Below are 22,276 nucleotides of genomic sequence, written 5' to 3'. Positions count from 1 at the left end.
AACGAGTCAGATTCTCCAGTATCACTGAATCTGAGTCTCCAGTCACACAAGTCAGAGTCTCCAGTCAGCCGAGTCCGTGTCTCCAGTCTAACGAGTAAGAGTCTCCAGTCTCACTGAGTCAAAGTCTCCAGTCACACCGAGGCAGAGTCGCCAGTATCACCGAGTCAGAGTCCCCAGTCTCACTGAGTCAGAGTCTCCAGTCTTACCGAGTCAGAGTCTCCAATCACACCAAGTCAGAGTCTCCAGTCTCACTGAATCTGAGTCTCCAGTCACGCCAAGGCAGAGTCTCCAGTCTCACCGAGTCAGAGTCTCCAGTCTCACCGTCGGATTCTCCAGTCACACCGAATCAGAGTCACCAGTTTCACTGAATCTGGGTCTCCATTCACAACGAATCAGAGGCTCCAGTCTCACTGAGTCAGAGTCTCCAGTCTCACCGAGTCAGAGTCTCCAGTATCACTGAATCTGAGTCTCCAGTCTCACCGAGTCAGAGTCTCCAGTCACACGGAGTCAGAGTCACCAGTCTCACTGAGTCAAAGTCTCCAGTCACACAGAGTCAAAGTCGCCAGTATCAACGAGTCAGAGTCTCCAGTCTCACTGAATCAGAGTCTCCAGTCACACCGAGTAGAATTCTCCAGTCACACCGAGTCAGAGTCTCCAGTCTCCCCGAGTCAGAGTCTCCAGTCTCACCGAGTCAGAGTCTCCAGTGTCACCGAGTCGGAGTCTCCAGTCACACCGAATCAGAGTCTCCAGTCTCACCGAGTCTGAGTTTCCAGTCACACCGAATCAGAGTCTCCAGTCTCACCGAGTCTGAGTCTCCAGTCACACCAAGTCAAAGTCTCCAGTCTCAACGAGTCAGTTTCTCCAGGATCAACGCGTCAGAGTCTCCAGTCTCACTGAATCTGAGTCTCCAGTCACACCGAATCAGAGTCTCCAGTCTCACTGAGTCAGATTCTCCAGTCTCAACGCGTCAGAGTCTCCAGTCTCACTGAATCTGAGTCTCCAGTCACACGAGTCAGAGTCTCCAGTCACCCGAGTCCGCGTCTCCAGTCTCACCGAGTCAGTCTCCAGTCTCACCGAGTCAGAGTCTCCAGTCTAACGAGTAAGAGTCTCCAGTCTCACTGAGTCAGTGTCTCCAGTCTCACCGAGTCAAAGTCTCCAGTCACACCGAGGCAGAGTCACCAGTATCACCGAATCAGAGTCCCCAGTCTCACCGAGTCAGAGTCTCCAGTCTTACCGTGTCAGAGTCTCCAGTCACACCAAGTCAGAGTCTCCAGTCTCACCGAGTCTGAGTCTCCAGTCACACCGAGTCGGAGTCTCCAGTCACACCAAGGCAGAGTCTCCAGTCACAACGAGTCAGTGTCTCCATTCACTCCGAATCAGAGTCTCCAGTCACACCGAGTCAGAGTCTCCAGTCTCACCGAATCAGAGTCTCCAGTCTCCCCGATTCAGAGTCTCCAGTATCACTGAATCTGAGTCTCCAGTCTCACCAAGTCAGAGTCTCCAGTATCACTGAATCTGAGTCTCCAGTCTCACCGAATCAGAGTCTCCAGTCTCACCGAATCAGAGTCTCCAGTCTCACTGAGTCAGATTCTCCAGTCTCAACGCGTCAGAGTCTCCAGTCTCACTGAATCTGAGTCTCCAGTCACACCGAATCAGAGTCTCCAGTATCAACGAGTCAGAGTCTCCAGTCTCACTGAATCAGAGTCTCCAGTCACACCGAGTAGAATTCTCCAATCACACCGAGTCAGAGTCTCCATTCACACCGAATCAGAGTCTCCAGTCACACCGAGTCAGAGTCTCCAGTCTCCCCGAGTCAGAGTCTCCAGTCTCACCGAGTCAGAGTCTCCAGTGTCACCGAGTCGGAGTCTCCAGTCACACCGAATCAGAGTCTCCAGTCTCACCGAGTCTGAGTTTCCAGTCACACCGAATCAGAGTCTCCAATCACACCGAGTCAGAGTCTCCAGTCACACGGAGTCAGAGTCACCAGTCTCACTGAGTCAAAGTTTCCAGTCACACAGAGTCAAAGTCGCCAGTATCAACGAGTCAGAGGCTCCAGTCTCACCGAGTCTGAGTCTCCAGTCACACCAAGTCAGAGTCTCCAGTCTCACTGAGTCAGATTCTCCAGTCTCAATGCGTCAGAGTCTCCAGTCTCACTGAATCTGAGTCTCCAGTCACACGAGTCAGAGTCTCCAGTCAGCCGAGTCCGTGTCTCCAGTCTCACCGAGTCAGTCTCCAGTCTCACCGAGTCAGAGTCTCCAGTCTAACGAGTAAGAGTCTCCAGTCTCACTGAGTCAGTGTCTCCAGTCTCACCGAGTCAAAGTCTCCAGTCACACCGAGGCAGAGTTGCCAGTATCACCGAGTCAGAGTCCCCAGTCTCACTGAGTCAGAGTCTCCAGTCTTACCGAGTCAGAGTCTCCAGTCACACCAAGTCAGAGTCTCCAGTCTCACCGAGTCTGAGTCTCCAGTCACACCGAGTCGGAGTCTCCAGTCACACCAAGGCAGAGTCTCCAGTCACACCGAGTCAGAGTCTCCAGTCACAACGAGTCAGTGTCTCCATTCACACCGAATCAGAGTCACCAGTCTCTCCGAATCTGAGTCTCCAGTCACACCGAGGCAGAGTCTCCAGTGTCACCGAGTCGGAGTCTCCAGGCACACCAAGTCAGAGTCTCCAGTCTCACTGAATCTGAGTCTCCAGTCACGCCAAGGCAGAGTCCCCAGTCTCACCGAGTCAGAGTCTCCAGTCTTACCGAGTCAGAGCCGCGGTCTCACCGAGACAGAGTCTCCAGTCTCACCGTCGGATTCTCCAGTCACACCAAGTCAAAGTCTCCAGTCTCAACGAGTCAGTTTCTCCAGGATCAACGCGTCAGAGTCTCCAGTCTCACTGAATCTGAGTCTCCAGTCACACCGAATCAGAGTCTCCAGTCTCACTGAATCTGAGTCTCCAGTCACACCGAATCAGAGTCTCCAGTTTCACCGAGTCAGAGTCTCCAGTCACACGGAGTCAGAGTCACCAGTCTCACTGAGTCAAAGTTTCCAGTCACACAGAGTCAAAGTCGCCAGTATCAACGAGTCAGAGTCTCCAGTCTCACTGAATCAGAGTCTCCAGTCACACCGAGTAGAATTCTCCAATCACACCGAGTCAGAGTCTCCATTCACACCGAATCAGAGTCTCCAGTCACACCGAGTCAGAGTCTCCAGTCTCCCCGAGTCAGAGTCTCCAGTCTCACCGAGTCAGAGTCTCCAGTGTCACCGAGTCGGAGTCTCCAGTCACACCGAATCAGAGTCTCCAGTCTCACCGAGTCTGAGTTTCCAGTCACACCGAATCAGAGTCTCCAGTCTCACCGAGTCTGAGACTCCAGTCACACCAAGTCAAAGTCTCCAGTCTCAACGAGTCAGTTTCTCCAGGATCAACGCGTCAGAGTCTCCAGTCTCACTGAATCTGAGTCTCCAGTCACACCGAATCAGAGTCTCCAGTCTCACCGAGTCTGAGTCTCCAGTCACACCAAGTCAGAGTCTCCAGTCTCACTGAGTCAGATTCTCCAGTCTCAACGCGTCAGAGTCTCCAGTCTCACTGAATCTGAGTCTCCAGTCACACGAGTCAGAGTCTCCAGTCAGCCGAGTCCGTGTCTCCAGTCTCACCGAGTCAGTCTCCAGTCTCACCGAGTCAGAGTCTCCAGTCTCACCGAGTCGGAGTCACCAGTCTCACTGAATCTGAGTCTCCAGTCTCACTGTGTCAGAGTCTCCAGTCACAACAAGTCAGAGTCTCCAGTCTCACCGAGTCAGAGTCTCCAGTGTCACCGAGTCAGAGTCTCCAGTCTCACCGAGTCAGAGTCTCCAGTCTCACTGAATCTGAGTCTCCAGTCACACCAAGTCAGAGTCTCCAGTCTCACCGAGTCAGAGTCTCCAGTGTCACCGAATCAGAGTCTCCAGTCTCACCGAGTCTGAGTCTCCAGTCACACCGAATCAGAGTCTCCAGTCAGCCAAGTCCGTGTCTCCAGTCTCACAGAGTCAGTCTCCAGTCTCACCGAGTCAGAGTCTCCAGTCTAACGAGTAAGAGTCTCCAGTCTCACTGAGTCAGTGTCTCCAGTCTCACCGAGTCAAAGTCTCCAGTCACACCGAGGCAGAGTCGCCAGTATCACCGAGTCAGAGTCCCCAGTCTCACCGAGTCAGCGTCTCCAGTCTTACCGAGTCAGAGTCTCCAATCACACCAAGTCAGAGTCTCCAGTCTCACCGAGTCTGATTCTCCAGTCACACTGAGTCGGAGTCTCCAGTCACACCAAGGCAGAGTCTCCAGTCACACTGAGTCAAAGTCTCCAGTCACACCGAGGCAGAGTCGCCAGTATCACCGAGTCAGAGTCCCCAGTCTCACCGAGTCAGAGTCTCCAGTCTTATCGAGTCAGAGTCTCCAGTCTCACCGAGTCTGAGTCTCCAGTCACACCAAGTCAGAGTCTCCAGTCACACCGAGTCACCAGTCTCACTAAATCTGGGTATCCAGTCACACCGAGTCAGAGTCTCCAGTCTCACCGAGTCAGAGTCCCCAGTCTCACTGAATCGGAGTCTGTAGTCTTACCGACTCAGACTCTCCAGTCACACTGAGTCAGAGTCTCCAGTCTCAACGAGTCAGAGTCTCCAGTCACCCAAGTCCCTGTCTCCAGTCTCACCGAGTCAGTCTACAGTCTCACCGAGTCAGAGTCTCCAGTCACACCGAGGCAGAGTCCCCAGTCTCATCGAGTCAGAGTCTCCAGTGTCACCGAATCAGAGTCTCCAGTCTCACCGAGTCGGAGTCTCCAGTCACACCAAGACAGAGTCTCCAGTCTCACTGAATCTGAGTCTCCAGTCTCACCGAGTCAGAGTCCCCAGTCACACTGAGTAGGATTCTCCAGTAACAATGAGGCAGAGTCTCCTTTCACACCGAATCTGAGTCTGTAGTCTCACCGAGACTGAGTCTCCAGTCACACTGAGTAGGATTCTCCAGTAACAATGAGACAGAGTCTCCTTTCACACCGAATCTGACTCTCCAGTCTCACTGAGTCAGAGTCTCCAGTAACACCGAGTCTGAGTTTCCAGACTCACCGAGTCAGAGTCTCTAGTAACATCGAGTCTGTGTTCCCAGTCTCACCAAGTCTGAGTCTCCAGTCTGACCGAGTCAGAGTTTCCAGTCTCACCGAGTCAGAGTTTCCAGTCTCACCGAGTCAGAGTCTCCAGTCTCACTGAATCTGAGTCTCCAGTCACACCAAGTCAGAGTCTCCAGTCTCACCGAGTCGGAGTCTCCAGTCTGACCGAGTCAGAGTTTCCAGTCTCACCGAGTCGGAGTCTCCAGTCTGACCGAGTCAGAGTTTCCAGTCTCACCGAGTCGGAGTCTCCAGTCACACCTAGTCGGAGCCTCCAATCAAACGGAATCTGATTCTCCAGTCTCACCGAGCCGGAGTCTCCAGTCACACCGTGTCTGAGTCTCCAGTCTCACCGAATCTGCGTCTCCAGTCTCTCCGAGTCTGAGTCTCCTGTCACACCGAGTCGGAGTCTCCAGTCTCACCGAGTCTGAGACTCCAGTCTCAACGCGTCTGAGTCTCCAGTCTCACCGAGTCTGAGTCTCCAGTAGCACCGAATCTGAGTCTCCAGTCTCTCCGAGTCTGAGTCTCCTGTCACACCGAGTCGGAGTCTCCAGTCTCACCGAGTCTGAGACTCCAGTCTCACCGCGTCTGAGGCTCCAGTCTCTCCGAGTCTGAGTCTCCTGTCACACCGAGTCTGTGTTCCCAGTCTCACCGAGTCTGAGTCTCCAGTCTCACCGAGTCTGATTTTCCATTCTCACCGAGACAGAGTCTCCAGTCTCACGGAGTCGGAGTCTCCAGTCACACTGATTCAGAGTTTCCAGTCACAATGAGTCAGAGTCTCCAGTCTCACCGAGTCAGAGTATCCAGTCACACCTCGTCGGAGTCTCCTATCAAACCGAATCTGATTCTCCAGTCTCACCGAGTCGGAGTCTCCAGTCACACCGTGTCTGAGTCTCCAGACTCACCGAATCTGAGTCTCCACGCTCACCGAGTCAGAGTCTCCAGTCTCACTGAGTCTGAGTCTCCAGTCTCACCGCGTCTGAGTCTCCAGTCTCACTGTGTCAGAGTCTCCAGTCACACCGATTCTGAGTCTCCAGTCACTCTGATTCAGAGTCTCCAGTCACAATGAGTCAGAGTCTCCAGTCACACCGAATCAGAGTCTCCAGTCTCACCGAGTCTGAGTCTCCAGTCACACCGAATCAGAGTCTCCAGTCTCACCGAGTCAGTTTCTCCAGTATCACTGAATCTGAGTCTCCAGTCACACGAGTCAGAGTCTCCAGTCAGCCGAGTCCGTGTCTCCAGTCTAACGAGTAAGAGTCTCCAGTCTCACCGAGTCAAAGTCTCCAGTCACACCGAGGCAGAGTCGCCAGTATCACCGAGTCAGAGTCCCCAGTCTCACCGAGTCAGAGTCTCCAGTCACACCAAATCAGAGTCTCCAGTCTCTCCGAATCTGAGTCTCCAGTCACACCGAGGCAGAGTCTCCAGTGTCACCGAGTCTGAGTCTCCAGTCTCACCGAGTCTGAGTCTCCTGTCACACCAAGTCAGAGTCTCCAGTCTCACTGAATCGGAGTCTGTAGTCTTACTGACTCAGACTCTCCAGTCACACTGAGTCAGAGTCTCCAGTCTCACCGTCGGATTCTCCAGTCTCACCGAGTCAGTGTCTCCAGTCACACCGAGGTAGAGTCTCCAGTGTCACCGAGTCGGAGTCTCCAGTCACACCGAATCAGAGTCTCCAGTCTCACCGAGTCTGAGTCTCCAGTCTCACTGAATCGGAGTCTGTAGTCTTACCGACTCAGACTCTCCAGTCACACTGAGTCAGAGTCTCCAGTCTCACCGAGTCAGAGTCTCCAGTCTCACTGATTCTGAGTCTCCAGTCACACCAAGTCAGAGTCTCCAGTCTCACCGAGTCAGAGTCTCCAGTCACGCCGAATCAGAGTCTCCAGTCTCACCGAGTCGGAGTCTCCAGTCACACCGAATCAGAGTCTCCAGTCTCACCGAGTCTGAGTCTCCAGTCACACCGAATCAGAGTCTCCAGTCTCACCAAGTCAAAGTCTCCAGTCTCAACGAGTCAGATTCTCCAGTATCACTGAATCTGAGTCTCCAGTCACACAAGTCAGAGTCTCCAGTCAGCCGAGTCCGTGTCTCCAGTCTAACGAGTAAGAGTCTCCAGTCTCACTGAGTCAAAGTCTCCAGTCACACCGAGGCAGAGTCGCCAGTATCACCGAGTCAGAGTCCCCAGTCTCACTGAGTCAGAGTCTCCAGTCTTACCGAGTCAGAGTCTCCAATCACACCAAGTCAGAGTCTCCAGTCTCACTGAATCTGAGTCTCCAGTCACGCCAAGGCAGAGTCTCCAGTCTCACCGAGTCAGAGTCTCCAGTCTCACCGTCGGATTCTCCAGTCACACCGAATCAGAGTCACCAGTTTCACTGAATCTGGGTCTCCATTCACAACGAATCAGAGGCTCCAGTCTCACTGAGTCAGAGTCTCCAGTCTCACCGAGTCAGAGTCTCCAGTATCACTGAATCTGAGTCTCCAGTCTCACCGAGTCAGAGTCTCCAGTCACACGGAGTCAGAGTCACCAGTCTCACTGAGTCAAAGTCTCCAGTCACACAGAGTCAAAGTCGCCAGTATCAACGAGTCAGAGTCTCCAGTCTCACTGAATCAGAGTCTCCAGTCACACCGAGTAGAATTCTCCAGTCACACCGAGTCAGAGTCTCCAGTCTCCCCGAGTCAGAGTCTCCAGTCTCACCGAGTCAGAGTCTCCAGTGTCACCGAGTCGGAGTCTCCAGTCACACCGAATCAGAGTCTCCAGTCTCACCGAGTCTGAGTTTCCAGTCACACCGAATCAGAGTCTCCAGTCTCACCGAGTCTGAGTCTCCAGTCACACCAAGTCAAAGTCTCCAGTCTCAACGAGTCAGTTTCTCCAGGATCAACGCGTCAGAGTCTCCAGTCTCACTGAATCTGAGTCTCCAGTCACACCGAATCAGAGTCTCCAGTCTCACTGAGTCAGATTCTCCAGTCTCAACGCGTCAGAGTCTCCAGTCTCACTGAATCTGAGTCTCCAGTCACACGAGTCAGAGTCTCCAGTCACCCGAGTCCGCGTCTCCAGTCTCACCGAGTCAGTCTCCAGTCTCACCGAGTCAGAGTCTCCAGTCTAACGAGTAAGAGTCTCCAGTCTCACTGAGTCAGTGTCTCCAGTCTCACCGAGTCAAAGTCTCCAGTCACACCGAGGCAGAGTCACCAGTATCACCGAATCAGAGTCCCCAGTCTCACCGAGTCAGAGTCTCCAGTCTTACCGTGTCAGAGTCTCCAGTCACACCAAGTCAGAGTCTCCAGTCTCACCGAGTCTGAGTCTCCAGTCACACCGAGTCGGAGTCTCCAGTCACACCAAGGCAGAGTCTCCAGTCACAACGAGTCAGTGTCTCCATTCACTCCGAATCAGAGTCTCCAGTCACACCGAGTCAGAGTCTCCAGTCTCACCGAATCAGAGTCTCCAGTCTCCCCGATTCAGAGTCTCCAGTATCACTGAATCTGAGTCTCCAGTCTCACCAAGTCAGAGTCTCCAGTATCACTGAATCTGAGTCTCCAGTCTCACCGAATCAGAGTCTCCAGTCTCACCGAGTCAGAGTCTCCAGTCACACGGAGTCAGAGTCACCAGTCTCACTGAGTCAAAGTCTCAAGTCACACAGAGTCAAAGTCGCCAGTATCAACGAGTCAGAGTCTCCAGTCTCACTGAATCAGAGTCTCCAGTCACACCGAGTAGAATTCTCCAATCACACCGAGTCAGAGTCTCCATTCACACCGAATCAGAGTCTCCAGTCACACCGAGTCAGAGTCTCCAGTCACACGAGTCAGAGTCTCCAGTCAGCCGAGTCCGTGTCTCCAGTCTCACCGAGTCAGTCTCCAGTCTCACCGAGTCAGAGTCTCCAGTCTAACGAGTAAGAGTCTCCAGTCTCACTGAGTCAGTGTCTCCAGTCTCACCGAGTCAAAGTCTCCAGTCACACCGAGTCGGAGTCTCCAGTCACACCAAGGCAGAGTCTCCAGTCACACCGAGTCAGAGTCTCCAGTCACAACGAGTCAGTGTCTCCAGTCTCACTGAATCTGAGTCTCCAGTCACGCCAAGGCAGAGTCCCCAGTCTCACCGAGTCAGAGTCTCCAGTCTTACCGAGTCAGAGCCGCGGTCTCACCGAGACAGAGTCTCCAGTCTCACCGTCGGATTCTCCAGTCACACCGAGTCAGAGTCACCAGTTTCACTGAATCTGAGTCTCCAGTCACACCAAGTCAAAGTCTCCAGTCTCAACGAGTCAGTTTCTCCAGGATCAACGCGTCAGAGTCTCCAGTCTCACTGAATCTGAGTCTCCAGTCACACCGAATCAGAGTCTCCAGTCTCACCGAGTCTGAGTCTCCAGTCACATCAAGTCAGAGTCTCCAGTCTCACTGAGTCAGATTCTCCAGTCTCAACGCGTCAGAGTCTCCAGTCTCACTGAATCTGAGTCTCCAGTCACACGAGTCAGAGTCTCCAGTCAGCCGAGTCCGTGTCTCCAGTCTCACCGAGTCAGTCTCCAGTCTCACCGAGTCAGAGTCTCCAGTCTAACGAGTAAGAGTCTCCAGTCTCACTGAGTCAGTGTCTCCAGTCTCACCGAGTCAAAGTCTCCAGTCACACCGAGGCAGAGTCGCCAGTATCACCGAGTCAGAGTCCCCAGTCTCACCGAGTCAGAGTCTCCAGTCTTACCGAGTCAGAGTCTCCAGTCACACCAAGTCAGAGTCTCCAGACTCACCGAGTCTGAGTCTCCAGTCACAACGAGTCAGTGTCTCCATTCACACTGAATCAGAGTCACCAGTCTCTCCGAATCTGAGTCTCCAGTCACACCGAGGCAGAGTCTCCAGTGTCACCGAGTCGGAGTCTCCAGTCACACCAAGTCAGAGTCTCCAGTCTCACTGAATCTGAGTCTCCAGTCACGCCAAGGCAGAGTCCCCAGTCTCACCGAGTCAGAGTCTCCAGTCTTACCGAGTCAGAGCCGCGGTCTCACCGAGACAGAGTCTCCAGTCTCACCGTCGGATTCTCCAGTCACACCGAGTCAGAGTCACCAGTTTCACTGAATCTGAGTCTCCAGTCACACCGAGTCAGAGTCTCCAGTCTCACCGAGTCGGAGTCACCAGTCTCACTGAATCTGAGTCTCCAGTCACATTGCATCAGAGTCTCCAGTCACACCGAGTAGAATTCTCCAGTCACACCGAGTCAGAGTCTCCAGTCTCCCCGAGTCAGAGTCTCCAGTCTCACCGAGTCAGAGTCTCCAGTGTCACCGAGTCGGAGTCTCCAGTCACACCGAATCAGAGTCTCCAGTCTCACCGAGTCTGAGTTTCCAGTCACACCGAATCAGAGTCTCCAGTCTCACCGAGTCTGAGTCTCCAGTCACACCAAGTCAAAGTCTCCAGTCTCAACGAGTCAGTTTCTCCAGGATCAACGCGTCAGAGTCTCCAGTCTCACTGAATCTGAGTCTCCAGTCACACCGAATCAGAGTCTCCAGTCTCACCGAGTCTGAGTCTCCAGTCACACCAAGTCAGAGTCTCCAGTCTCACTGAGTCAGAGTCTCCAGTCTAACGAGTAAGAGTCTCCAGTCTCACTGAGTCAGTGTCTCCAGTCTCACCGAGTCAAAGTCTCCAGTCACACCGAGGCAGAGTCGCCAGTATCACCGAGTCAGAGTCCCCAGTCTCACCGAGTCAGAGTCTCCAGTCTTACCGAGTCAGAGTCTCCAGTCACACCAAGTCAGAGTCTCCAGTCTCACCGAGTCAGTCTCCAGTCACACCGATTCAGAGTCTCCAGTATGACTGAATCTGAATCTCCATTCACACCGAGTAGAATTCTCCAATCACACCGAGTCAGAGTCTCCAGTCACACCGAGTCAGAGTCTCCAGTCTCACCGAATCAGAGTCTCCAGTCTCCCCGATTCAGAGTCTCCAGTATCACTGAATCTGAGTCTCCAGTCTCACCAAGTCAGAGTCTCCAGTATCACTGAATCTGAGTCTCCAGTCTCACCGAATCAGAGTCTCCAGACTCACCGAGTCAGAGTCTCCAGTCACACGGAGTCAGAGTCACCAGTCTCACTGAGACAAAGTCTCAAGTCACACAGAGTCAAAGTCGCCAGTATCAACGAGTCAGAGTCTCCAGTCTCACTGAATCAGAGTCTCCAGTCACACCGAGTAGAATTCTCCAATCACACCGAGTCAGAGTCTCCATTCACACCGAATCAGAGTCTCCAGTCACACCGAGTCAGAGTCTCCAGTGTCACCGAGTCGGAGTCTCCAGTCACACCGAATCAGAGTCTCCAGTCTCACCGAGTCTGAGTTTCCAGTCACACCGAATCAGAATCTCCAGTCTCACCGAGTCTGAGTCTCCAGTCACACCAAGTCAAAGTCTCCAGTCTCAACGAGTCAGTTTCTCCAGGATCAACGCGTCAGAGTCTCCAGTCTCACTGAATCTGAGTCTCCAGTCACACCGAATCAGAGTCTCCAGTCTCACCGAGTCTGAGTCTCCAGTCACACCAAGTCAGAGTCTCCAGTCTCACTGAGTCAGATTCTCCAGTCTCAACGCGTCAGAGTCTCCAGTCTCACTGAATCTGAGTCTCCAGTCACACGAGTCAGAGTCTCCAGTCAGCCGAGTCCGTGTCTCCAGTCTCACCGAGTCAGTCTCCAGTCTCACCGAGTAAGAGTCTCCAGTCTCACTGAGTCAGTGTCTCCAGTCTCACCGAGTCAAAGTCTCCAGTCACACCGAGGCAGAGTCGCCAGTATCACCGAGTCAGAGTCCCCAGTCTCACCGAGTCAGAGTCTCCAGTCTTACCGAGTCAGAGTCTCCAGTCACACCAAGTCAGAGTCTCCAGGATCACCGAGTCTGAGTCTCCAGTCACACCGAGTCGGAGTCTCCAGTCACACCAAGGCAGAGTCTCCAGTCACACCGAGTCAGAGTCTCCAGTCACAACGAGTCAGTGTCTCCATTCACACCGAATCAGAGTCACCAGTCTCTCCGAATCTGAGTCTCCAGTCACACCGAGGCAGAGTCTCCAGTGTCACCGAGTCGGAGTCTCCAGTCACACCAAGTCAGAGTCTCCAGTCTCACTGAATCTGAGTCTCCAGTCACGCCAAGGCAGAGTCCCCAGTCTCACCGAGTCGGAGTCTCCAGTCTTACCGAGTCAGAGCCGCGGTCTCACCGAGACAGAGTCTCCAGTCTCACCGTCGGATTCTCCAGTCACACCGAGTCAGAGTCACCAGTTTCACTGAATCTGAGTCTCCAGTCACACCAAGTCAAAGTCTCCAGTCTCAACGAGTCAGTTTCTCCAGGATCAACGCGTCAGAGTCTCCAGTCTCACTGAATCTGAGTCTCCAGTCACACCGAATCAGAGTCTCCAGTCTCACCGAGTCTGAGTCTCCAGTCACAGCAAGTCAGAGTCTCCAGTCTCACCGAGTCTGAGTCTCCAGTCACACCGATTCAGAGTCTCCAGTATCACTGAATCTGAGTCTCCATTCACACCGAGTAGAATTCTCCAATCACACCGAGTCAGAGTCTCCAGTCACACCGAGTCAGAGTCTCCAGTCTCACCGAATCAGAGTCTCCAGTCTCCCCGATTCAGAGTCTCCAGTATCACTGAATCTGAGTCTCCAGTCTCACCGAATCAGAGTCTCCAGACTCACCGAGTCAGAGTCTCCAGTCACACGGAGTCAGAGTCACCAGTCTCACTGAGTCAAAGTCTCAAGTCACACAGAGTCAAAGTCGCCAGTATCAACGAGTCTGAGTTTCCAGTCACACCGAATCAGAATCTCCAGTCTCACCGAGTCTGAGTCTCCAGTCACACCAAGTCAAAGTCTCCAGTCTCAACGAGTCAGTTTCTCCAGGATCAACGCGTCAGAGTCTCCAGTCTCACTGAATCTGAGTCTCCAGTCACACCGAATCAGAGTCTCCAGTCTCACCGAGTCTGAGTCTCCAGTCACACCAAGTCAGAGTCTCCAGTCTCACTGAGTCAGATTCTCCAGTCTCAACGCGTCAGAGTCTCCAGTCTCACTGAATCTGAGTCTCCAGTCACACGAGTCAGAGTCTCCAGTCAGCCGAGTCCGTGTCTCCAGTCTCACCGAGTCAGTCTCCAGTCTCACCGAGTCAGAGTCTCCAGTCTAACGAGTAAGAGTCTCCAGTCTCACTGAGTCAGTGTCTCCAGTCTCACCGAGTCAAAGTCTCCAGTCACACCGAGGCAGAGTCGCCAGTATCACCGAGTCAGAGTCCCCAGTCTCACCGAGTCAGAGTCTCCAGTCTTACCGAGTCAGAGTCTCCAGTCACACCAAGTCAGAGTCTCCAGTCTCACCGAGTCTGAGTCTCCAGTCACACCGAGTCGGAGTCTCCAGTCACACCAAGGCAGAGTCTCCAGTCACACCGAGTCAGAGTCTCCAGTCACAATGAGTCAGTGTCTCCATTCACACCGAATCAGAGTCACCAGTCTCTCCGAATCTGAGTCTCCAGTCACACCGAGGCAGAGTCTCCAGTGTCACCGAGTCGGAGTCTCCAGTCACACCAAGTCAGAGTCTCCAGTCTCACTGAATCTGAGTCTCCAGTCACGCCAAGGCAGAGTCCCCAGTCTCACCGAGTCAGAGTCTCCAGTCTTATCGAGTCAGAGCCGCGGTCTCACCGAGACAGAGTCTCCAGTCTCACCGTCGGATTCTCCAGTCACACCGAGTCAGAGTCACCAGTTTCACTGAATCTGAGTCTCCAGTCACACCAAGTCAAAGTCTCCAGTCTCAATGAGTCAGTTTCTCCAGGATCAACGCGTCAGAGTCTCCAGTCTCACTGAATCTGAGTCTCCAGTCACACCGAATCAGAGTCTCCAGTCTCACCGAGTCTGAGTCTCCAGTCACACCAAGTCAGAGTCTCCAGTCTCACTGAGTCAGATTCTCCAGTCTCAACGCGTCAGAGTCTCCAGTCTCACTGAATCTGAGTCTCCAGTCACACGAGTCAGAGTCTCCAGTCAGCCGAGTCCGTGTCTCCAGTCTCACCGAGTCAGTCTCCAGTCTCACCGAGTCAGAGTCTCCAGTCTAACGAGTAAGAGTCTCCAGTCTCACTGAGTCAGTGTCTCCAGTCTCACCGAGTCAAAGTCTCCAGTCACACCGAGGCAGAGTCGCCAGTATCACCGAGTCAGAGTCCCCAGTCTCACCGAGTCAGAGTCTCCAGTCTTACCGAGTCAGAGTCTCCAGTCACACCAAGTCAGAGTCTCCAGTCTCACCGAGTCTGAGTCTCCAGTCACAACGAGTCAGTGTCTCCATTCACACCGAATCAGAGTCACCAGTCTCTCCGAATCTGAGTCTCCAGTCACACCGAGGCAGAGTCTCCAGTGTCACCGAGTCGGAGTCTCCAGTCACACCAAGTCAGAGTCTCCAGTCTCACTGAATCTGAGTCTCCAGTCACGCCAAGGCAGAGTCCCCAGTCTCACCGAGTCAGAGTCTCCAGTCTTACCGAGTCAGAGCCGCGGTCTCACCGAGACAGAGTCTCCAGTCTCACCGTCGGATTCTCCAGTCACACCGAGTCAGAGTCACCAGTTTCACTGAATCTGAGTCTCCAGTCACACCGAGTCAGAGTCTCCAGTCTCACCGAGTCGGAGTCACCAGTCTCACTGAATCTGAGTCTCCAGTCACACTGAGTCAGAGTCTCCAGTCTCAACGAGTCAGAGTCTCCAGTCTCACCGAGTCGGAGTCTCCAGTCTCACCGAGTCAGAGTCTCCAGTCACACCGAGTCAGAGTCTCCAGTGTCACCGAGTCGGAGTCTCCAGTCACATGAGTCCGTGTCTCCAGTCTCACCGAGTCAGTCTCCAGTCTCACCGAGTCTGAGTCTCCAGTCACACCGAGTCAGAGTCTCCAGTCTCACCGAATCAGTCTCCAGTCACATTGAGTCGGAGTCTCAAGTCACACCAAGTCAGAGTCTCCAGTCTCACCGAGTCAGAGTCTCCAGTCTCACCAAGTCGGAGTCTCCAGTCACACCGAATCAGAGACTCCAGTCTCACTGAGTCTGAGTCTCCAGTCTCACCGAGTCAGAGTCTCCAGTCTCCTCGATTCAGAGTCTCCAGTCACACCGAGTCAGAGTCTCCAGTCACACCGAGTCAGAGTCTCCAGTCTCACCGAGTCAGAGTCTCCAGTCTCACTGAATCTGAGTCTCCAGTCACACCAAGTCAGAGTCTCCAGTCTCACCGAGTCAGAGTCTCCAGTCTCACCGAGTCTGACTCTCCAGTCACACCAAGTCAGAGTCTCCAGTCACACCGAATCAGAGTCTCCAGTCACACGAGTCAGAGTCTCCAGTCAGCCAAGTCCGTGTCTCCAGTCTCACCGAGTCAGAGTCTCCAGTCTAACGAGTAAGAGTCTCCAGTCTCACTGAGTCAGTGTCTCCAGTCTCACCGAGTCAAAGTCTCCAGTCACACCGAGGCAGAGTCGCCAGTATCACCGAGTCAGAGTCCCCAGTCTCACCGAGTCAGAGTCTCCAGTCTTACCGAGTCAGAGTCTCCAGTCACACCAATTCAGAGTCTCCAGTCTCACCGAGTCTGATTCTCCAGTCACACTGAGTCGGAGTCTCCAGTCACACCAAGGCAGAGTCTCCAGTCACACCGAGTCAAAGTCTCCAGTCACACCGAGGCAGAGTCGCCAGTATCACCGAGTCAGAGTCCCCAGTCTCACCGAGTCAGAGTCTCCAGTCTTATCGAGTCAGAGTCTCCAGTCTCACCGAGTCTGAGTCTCCAGTCACACCAAGTCAGAGTCTCCAGTCACACCGAGTCACCAGTCTCACTAAATCTGGGTATCCAGTCACACCGAGTCAGAGTCTCCAGTCTCACCGAGTCAGAGTCCCCAGTCTCACTGAATCGGAGTCTGTAGTCTTACCGGCTCAGACTCTCCAGTCACACTGAGTCAGAGTCTCCAGTCTCAACGAGTCAGAGTCTCCAGTCACCCGAGTCCCTGTCTCCAGTCTCACCGAGTCAGTCTACAGTCTCACCGAGTCAGAGTCTCCAGTCACACCGAGGCAGAGTCCCCAGTCTCATCGAGTCAGAGTCTCCAGTCACACCAAGACAGAGTCTCCAGTCTCACTGAATCTGAGTCTCCAGTCTCAACGAGTCAGAGTCTCCAGTATCACTGAATCTGAGTCTCCAGTCACACCAAGTCAGAGTCTCCAGTCACACCGAATCAGAGTCTCCAGTCTCACCGAGTCTGACTCTCCAGTCTCAACGAGTCAGATTCTCCAGTATCACTGAATCTGAGTCTCCAGTCACACGAGTCAGAGTCTCCAGTCAGCCAAGTCCGTGTCTCCAGTCTCACCGAGTCAGAGTCTCCAGTCTAACGAGTAAGAGTCTCCAGTCTCACTGAGTCAGTGTCTCCAGTCTCACCGAGTCAAAGTCTCCAGTCACACCGAGGCAGAGTCGCCAGTATCACCGAGTCAGAGTCCCCAGTCTCACCGAGTCAGAGTCTCCAGTCTTACCGAGTCAGAGTCTCCAGTCACACCAAGTCAGAGTCTCCAGTCTCACCGAGTCTGATTCTCCAGTCACACTGAGTCGGAGTCTCCAGTCACACCAATGCAGAGTCTCCAGTCACACCGAGTCAAAGTCTCCAGTCACACCGAGGCAGAGTCGCCAGTATCACCGAGTCAGAGTCCCCAGTCTCACCGAGTCAGAGTCTCCAGTCTTTTCGAGTCAGAGTCTCCAGTCTCACCGAGTCTGAGTCTCCAGTCACACCGAGTCAGAGTCCCCAGTCTCACTGAATCGGAGTCTGTAGTCTTACCGACTCAGACTCTCCAGTCACACTGAGTCAGAGTCTCCAGTCTCAACGAGTCAGAGTCTCCAGTCACCCGAGTCCCTGTCTCCAGTCTCACCGAGTCAGTCTACAGTCTCACCGAGTCAGAGTCTCCAGTCACACCGAGGCAGAGTCCCCAGTCTCATCGAGTCAGAGTCTCCAGTGTCACCGAATCAGAGTCTCCAGTCTCACCGAGTCGGAGTCTCCAGTCACACCAAGACAGAGTCTCCAGTCTCACTGAATCTGAGTCTCCAGTCTCACCGAATCAGAGTCTCCAGTCTCACCGAGTCTGAGTCTCCAGTCACACTGAATCTGAGTCTGTAGTCTTACCGACTCAGACTCTCCAGTCACACTGAGTCAGAGTCTCCAGTCTCAACGAGTCAGAGTCTCCAGTATCACTGAATCTGAGTCTCCAGTCACACGAGTCAGTGTCTCCAGTCACACTGAGTAGGATTCTCCAGTAACAATGAGGCAGAGTCTCCTTTCACACCGAATCTGAGTCTGTAGTCTCACCGAGACTGAGTCTCCAGTCACACTGAGTAGGATTCTCCAGTAACAATGAGACAGAGTCTCCTTTCACACCGAATCTGACTCTCCAGTCTCACTGAGTCGGAGTCTCCAGTTACACCGTCAGTGACTCCAGTCGCACCGATTCAGAGTCTCCAGTCTCACCGAGTCTGAGTCTCCAGTCTCACCGAGTCAGAGTCTCCAGTAACACCGAGTCTGAGTTTCCAGACTCACCGAGTCAGAGTCTCTAGTAACATCGAGTCTGTGTTCCCAGTCTCACCAAGTCTGAGTCTCCAGTCTGACCGAGTCAGAGTTTCCAGTCTCACCGAGTCAGAGTTTCCAGTCTCACCGAGTCGGAGTCTCCAGTCACACCTAGTCGGAGTCTCCAATCAAACCGAATCTGATTCTCCAGTCTCACCGAGTCGGAGTCTCCAGTCTGACCGAGTCAGAGTTTCCAGTCTCACCGAGTCGGAGTCTCCAGTCTGACCGAGTCAGAGTTTCCAGTCTCACCGAGTCGGAGTCTCCAGTCACACCTAGTCGGAGTCTCCAATCAAACGGAATCTGATTCTCCAGTCTCACTGAGTCGGAGTCTCCAGTCACACCGTGTCTGAGTCTCCAGTCTCACTGAGTCTGAGTCTCCAGTCTCACCGAGTCAGAGTCTCCAGTCTCCTCGATTCAGAGTCTCCAGTCACACCGAGTCAGAGTCTCCAGTCACACCGAGTCAGAGTCTCCAGTCTCACCGAGTCAGAGTCTCCAGTCTCACTGAATCTGAGTCTCCAGTCACACCAAGTCAGAGTCTCCAGTCTCACCGAGTCAGAGTCTCCAGTGTCACCGAGTCAGAGTCTCCAGTCTCACCGAGTCGGAGTCTCCAGTCACACCAAGACAGAGTCTCCAGTCTCACTGAATCTGAGTCTCCAGTCTCACCGAATCAGAGTCTCCAGTCTCACCGAGTCTGAGTCTCCAGTCACACTGAATCTGAGTCTGTAGTCTTACCGACTCAGACTCTCCAGTCACACTGAGTCAGAGTCTCCAGTCTCAACGAGTCAGAGTCTCCAGTATCACTGAATCTGAGTCTCCAGTCACACGAGTCAGTGTCTCCAGTCACACTGAGTAGGATTCTCCAGTAACAATGAGGCAGAGTCTCCTTTCACACCGAATCTGAGTCTGTAGTCTCACCGAGACTGAGTCTCCAGTCACACTGAGTAGGATTCTCCAGTAACAATGAGACAGAGTCTCCTTTCACACCGAATCTGACTCTCCAGTCTCACTGAGTCGGAGTCTCCAGTTACACCGTCAGTGACTCCAGTCGCACCGATTCAGAGTCTCCAGTCTCACCGAGTCTGAGTCTCCAGTCTCACCGAGTCAGAGTCTCCAGTAACACCGAGTCTGAGTTTCCAGACTCACCGAGTCAGAGTCTCTAGTAACATCGAGTCTGTGTTCCCAGTCTCACCAAGTCTGAGTCTCCAGTCTGACCGAGTCAGAGTTTCCAGTCTCACCGAGTCAGAGTTTCCAGTCTCACCGAGTCGGAGTCTCCAGTCACACCTAGTCGGAGTCTCCAATCAAACCGAATCTGATTCTCCAGTCTCACCGAGTCGGAGTCTCCAGTCTGACCGAGTCAGAGTTTCCAGTCTCACCGAGTCGGAGTCTCCAGTCTGACCGAGTCAGAGTTTCCAGTCTCACCGAGTCGGAGTCTCCAGTCACACCTAGTCGGAGTCTCCAATCAAACGGAATCTGATTCTCCAGTCTCACTGAGTCGGAGTCTCCAGTCACACCGTGTCTGAGTCTCCAGTCTCACTGAGTCTGAGTCTCCAGTCTCACCGAGTCAGAGTCTCCAGTCTCCTCGATTCAGAGTCTCCAGTCACACCGAGTCAGAGTCTCCAGTCACACCGAGTCAGAGTCTCCAGTCTCACCGAGTCAGAGTCTCCAGTCTCACTGAATCTGAGTCTCCAGTCACACCAAGTCAGAGTCTCCAGTCTCACCGAGTCAGAGTCTCCAGTGTCACCGAGTCAGAGTCTCCAGTCTCACCGAGTCAGAGTCTCCAGTCTCACTGAATCTGAGTCTCCAGTCACACCAAGTCAGAGTCTCCAGTCTCACCGAGTCAGAGTCTCCAGTGTCACCGAATCAGAGTCTCCAGTCTCACCGAGTCTGAGTCTCCAGTCACACCGAATCAGAGTCTCCAGTCTCACCGAGTCTGACTCTCCAGTCTCAACGAGTCAGATTCTCCAGTATCACTGAATCTGAGTCTCCAGTCACACGAGTCAGAGTCTCCAGTCAGCCAAGTCCGTGTCTCCAGTCTCACCGAGTCAGTCTCCAGTCTCACCGAGTCAGAGTCTCCAGTCTAACGAGTAAGAGTCTCCAGTCTCACTGAGTCAGTGTCTCCAGTCTCACCGAGTCAAAGTCTCCAGTCACACCGAGGCAGAGTCGCCAGTATCACCGAGTCAGAGTCTCCATTCACACCGAATCAGAGTCTCCAGTCTCACTGAGTCGGAGTCTCCAGTCACACCGTGTCTGAGTCTCCAGTCTCACTGAGTCTGAGTCTCCAGTCTCACCGAGTCAAAGTCTCCAGTCACACCGAGGCAGAGTCGCCAGTATCACCGAGTCAGAGTCCCCAGTCTCACCGAGTCAGAGTCTCCAGTCTTACCGAGTCAGAGTCTCCAGTCACACCAAGTCAGAGTCTCCAGTCTCACCGAGTCTGAGTCTCCAGTCACACCGAGTCGGAGTCTCCAGTCACACCAAGGCAGAGTCTCCAGTCACACCGAGTCAGAGTCTCCAGTCACAACGAGTCAGTGTCTCCATTCACACCGAATCAGAGTCACCAGTCTCTCCGAATCTGAGTCTCCAGTCACACCGAGGCAGAGTCTCCAGTGTCACCGAGTCGGAGTCTCCAGTCACACCAAGTCAGAGTCTCCAGTCTCACTGAATCTGAGTCTCCAGTCACGCCAAGGCAGAGTCCCCGGTCTCACCGAGTCAGAGTCTCCAGTCTTACCGAGTCAGAGCCGCGGTCTCACCGAGACAGAGTCTCCAGTCTCACCGTCGGATTCTCCAGTCACACCGAGTCAGAGTCACCAGTTTCACTGAATCTGAGTCTCCAGTCACACCAAGTCAAAGTCTCCAGTCTCAATGAGTCAGTTTCTCCAGGATCAACGCGTCAGAGTCTCCAGTCTCACTGAATCTGAGTCTCCAGTCACACCGAATCAGAGTCTCCAGTCTCACCGAGTCTGAGTCTCCAGTCACACCAAGTCAGAGTCTCCAGTCTCACTGAGTCAGATTCTCCAGTCTCAACGCGTCAGAGTCTCCAGTCTCACTGAATCTGAGTCTCCAGTCACACGAGTCAGAGTCTCCAGTCAGCCGAGTCCGTGTCTCCAGTCTCACCGAGTCAGTCTCCAGTCTCACCGAGTCAGAGTCTCCAGTCTAACGAGTAAGAGTCTCCAGTCTCACTGAGTCAGTGTCTCCAGTCTCACCGAGTCAAAGTCTCCAGTCACACCGAGGCAGAGTCGCCAGTATCACCGAGTCAGAGTCCCCAGTCTCACCGAGTCAGAGTCTCCAGTCTTACCGAGTCAGAGTCTCCAGTCACACCAAGTCAGAGTCTCCAGTCTCACCGAGTCTGAGTCTCCAGTCACAACGAGTCAGTGTCTCCATTCACACCGAATCAGAGTCACCAGTCTCTCCGAATCTGAGTCTCCAGTCACACCGAGGCAGAGTCTCCAGTGTCACCGAGTCGGAGTCTCCAGTCACACCAAGTCAGAGTCTCCAGTCTCACTGAATCTGAGTCTCCAGTCACGCCAAGGCAGAGTCCCCAGTCTCACCGAGTCAGAGTCTCCAGTCTTACCGAGTCAGAGCCGCGGTCTCACCGAGACAGAGTCTCCAGTCTCACCGTCGGATTCTCCAGTCACACCGAGTCAGAGTCACCAGTTTCACTGAATCTGAGTCTCCAGTCACACCGAGTCAGAGTCTCCAGTCTCACCGAGTCGGAGTCACCAGTCTCACTGAATCTGAGTCTCCAGTCACACTGAGTCAGAGTCTCCAGTCTCAACGAGTCAGAGTCTCCAATCTCACCGAGTCGGAGTCTCCAGTCTCACCGAGTCAGAGTCTCCAGTCACACCGAGTCAGAGTCTCCAGTGTCACCGAGTCGGAGTCTCCAGTCACATGAGTCCGTGTCTCCAGTCTCACCGAGTCAGTCTCCAGTCTCACCGAGTCTGAGTCTCCAGTCACACCGAGTCAGAGTCTCCAGTCTCACCGAATCAGTCTCCAGTCACATTGAGTCGGAGTCTCAAGTCACACCAAGTCAGAGTCTCCAGTCTCACCGAGTCAGAGTCTCCAGTCTCACCGAGTCGGAGTCTCCAGTCACACCGAATCAGAGACTCCAGTCTCACTGAGTCTGAGTCTCCAGTCTCACCGAGTCAGAGTCTCCAGTCTCCTCGATTCAGAGTCTCCAGTCACACCGAGTCAGAGTCTCCAGTCACACCGAGTCAGAGTCTCCAGTCTCACCGAGTCAGAGTCTCCAGTCTCACTGAATCTGAGTCTCCAGTCACACCAAGTCAGAGTCTCCAGTCTCACCGAGTCAGAGTCTCCAGTCTCACTGAATCTGAGTCTCCAGTCACACCAAGTCAGAGTCTCCAGTCACACCGAATCAGAGTCTCCAGTCTCACCGAGTCTGACTCTCCAGTCTCAACGTCAGATTCTCCAGTATCACTGAATCTGAGTCTCCAGTCACACGATTCAGAGTCTCCAGTCAGCCAAGTCCGTGTCTCCAGTCTCACCGAGTCAGAGTCTCCAGTCTAACGAGTAAGAGTCTCCAGTCTCACTGAGTCAGTGTCTCCAGTCTCACCGAGTCAAAGTCTCCAGTCACACCGAGGCAGAGTCGCCAGTATCACCGAGTCAGAGTCCCCAGTCTCACCGAGTCAGAGTCTCCAGTC

This window comes from Hypanus sabinus, chromosome 22, assembly GCF_030144855.1.
Source record: "Hypanus sabinus isolate sHypSab1 chromosome 22, sHypSab1.hap1, whole genome shotgun sequence".
Classification (NCBI taxonomy): Eukaryota; Metazoa; Chordata; class Chondrichthyes; order Myliobatiformes; family Dasyatidae; genus Hypanus; species Hypanus sabinus.
This window is presented reverse-complemented; position numbering follows the sequence as displayed.